The following is a 2,739-nucleotide window of genomic DNA, read 5'->3' as shown; positions in this document are numbered from 1 at the left end:
TATATTTTTATGATTATGGAAGTTTTAAAAATCTGCATGAAAAATAGCTTCTATATTCATTACACTGTGTGCAGAGTATAAAATGTATGTTTTATTAATTCCATGCAATTTACTGAGATATTTTTTGTAGCGAAAATCACAATTTCTTTTTTTTTTTTTTTTTTAAGATGGAGTCTCGCTCTGTCGCCCAGGCTGGAGTGCAGTGGTGCAATCTCGGTTCACTGCAACCTCCACCTCCCAGATTCAGGCCATTCTCCTGCCTCAGCCTCCCAAGCAGCTGGGACTACAGGCTCCTGCCACCACACCCGGCTAATTTTTTTTTTTTTTTTTTTTTTTTTTTTTTTGCATTTTTAGTAGAGACGGGGTTTCATTGTGTTAGGCAGGATGGTCTCGATCTCCCGACCTCATGATCCACCCACCTCGGCCTCCCAAAGTGTTGGGATTACAGGTGTGAGCCACCACACCTGGCCTGAAAATCACAATTTCAATGTTGGATGCCACCCATTTTTGCCTTGACTCACACTGTTTCCTTAGCACTCGTCAGTGGATAATTAAATGATCTGGGACTGTGCAAGGTATGGAATGTTTCATGAACCTGCTGGTCGTCCTTGCACAGCAGCCAGGCTAATCATCTCTGTGTCATTCCAATTTTAGAATCCAAGCTGCAAAAGCAATCACTGAGATTCTTCATGGCCTAATACTTGGTCAGTTTTTATAAATGTTCTGTATGTGTTTTATGTGCTTGGAAAGGATGCACAATAAGCAATAAGTATATGGGGTGTGTGGCGGGTGGGGGGGCTTTTTTTTGTTTGTTTTATGAGATGGAGTCTTGCTCTGTTGCCCAGGCTGGAGTACAGTGACACAATCTCGGCTCGTTGCAACCTCCGCCTCCTGGGTTCAAGCAATTTTCCTGCCTCAGCCTCCCCAGTAGATGGACTACAGGCACATGCCACCATGCCTGGCTAATTTTTTGTATTTTTAGTAGATATGGGTTTCACTGTGTTAACCAGTATGGTCTTCATCTCCTGACCTTGTGATCCTCCCCCCTTGGCCTCCCAAAGTGCTGGGATTACAGGCATGAGCCACCGAGTCCGGCTTTTTTTTTTTTTTTTTGAGACAGCGTCTCGCTCTGTCACCCAGGCTGGAGTGCAATGGCATGATCTCGGCTCACTGCAACCTCTGCCTCCCAGGTTCAAGCAATTCTCCTGCCTCAGCCTCCCAAGTAGCTGGGATTACAGGTGTGAACCACCATGGCAGGCTGATTTTTGTATTTTTAGCAGAGATGGGGTTTCGCCATGTTGGCCAGGCTGGTCTCCAACTCCTGACCTCAGGTGATCCGCCCGCCTCAGCCTCCCACAGTGCTGGGATTATAGGTGTGAGCCACCACACCTGGCCTCTACCTCTCACTTTGAATCAGGAGACCCTGGACTTACTCCTAATTGGGCTTTGGATGTCCAACCCTGCCTGGGGCTGGGGGACACTGCTAACCTGGGAGGCAACTTATTTGGCCACACATCTGAGGTATGTTCTCCAGTTCACTTGATCACAACTAAACCTGATGTTGACATTGCCGTCTTCCTGACTCTGTGCCTCCTTTGGGATGGAACTTGGAAGAGAAGTTTCACACACTTATTACAAGAAGTTGGAAGTCCTCAACACTTAAAATAAGAAAGGTAATGAAATGCACGTGTGCTGGGAGGTGCCACTCACACAGGCCTACTTTGTACTCCTGCATCAGCCGCACCTTCATTCCCGGCACCCCCACCCTCCAGAGTCTCCACCAGCGTCAGCCAGTGAGGCCTCCCCCATCCCCCACTCCCGACTCAAGTCTCCCCGGTCCACACCTTCTTCATGCGGCCAGGATTTGGAGCTTGGGTAGTGGAGACTACATATTCTTTTCCAGCATATGAAGAACGTTTCTAAAAATTGACTCTATTTTTAGGCTGTAAAGAAATCTCAGTAAGTTTCATGGAACTGATATCATACATACCATATTCTCTAAACATTATGTAATGAACTCAGAAGGTTTTTTTTTCTTTTAACAGAGCTTTAGAAAAAAGACCACAATTCTAATAATATACAAGATAACATAGAAATAAAAATAGAAATGATTCCTTTGCATCTACTTTCTTGCCATTGTTCTGAGTTTCTGGGAGGCAGGGGAGTGGAGAAGATGATGTGCTGAGGTCCTGTCTAGCGCTTAAAATGTTTGACTCTTGGTCAGGCACAGTGGCTCATGCGTGTAATCCCAACATTGGGAGGCTAAGGTGGGAGGATCGCTTGAAGCCAGGAGTTTGAGTCCAGCCTGGGCAACATTTCCAGACCTCATCTCCACAAAAAATACAAAAATTAGCTGGGCATGATGGCACCTGCCTGTAGTGCTGACTACTCAGGAGGTCAAGGCAGGAGGATTGCTTGAGTCCAGGGGGTCAAGGCTGCAGTGAGTCATGATCACACCACTGTGCTCCAGCCTGGGCAACAGAGTGAGACCCTGTCTCAAAAAACAAAACAAAACAAAACAAAAAAAAAAAACTTGACTCTCTTATTTAAATCCTTAAATCATTCGCTTGGAGGATCTGTTCTTTGACGGCGCTGAGAGCTGTCCCCTCCCGCGTGTGTCTCCCCACGTTTCTCCTGCCGTCTCAGCAGAGCCCTCCTCCCACGTCGCCCCATTACCGCAGCCCACGCGGGGCCGTCAGCTTTGTCAACTTTCGTCTGGCTAATTTCACTGGAGGCGCC

General features: G+C 46.8%; 1 non-coding gene across 1 annotated transcript; it reads right to left on the bottom strand.

Annotated features, from left to right (window-relative positions):
- Window positions 1-571: 571 nt before the first annotated feature.
- Window positions 572-674, bottom strand: LOC123570973 (U6 spliceosomal RNA). Its single transcript, XR_006695185.1, has one exon. It is a non-coding gene; the product is annotated as a U6 spliceosomal RNA (small nuclear RNA).
- Between the last annotated feature and the right edge of the window lie 2,065 nt (window positions 675-2,739).

This window comes from Macaca fascicularis, chromosome 1 (assembly GCF_037993035.2).
Source record: "Macaca fascicularis isolate 582-1 chromosome 1, T2T-MFA8v1.1".
In the NCBI taxonomy this organism is placed as follows: Eukaryota; Metazoa; Chordata; class Mammalia; order Primates; family Cercopithecidae; genus Macaca; species Macaca fascicularis.
Note: the sequence above shows the minus strand (reverse complement) of the source record. Positions and strands in the feature narration are given on the sequence as shown.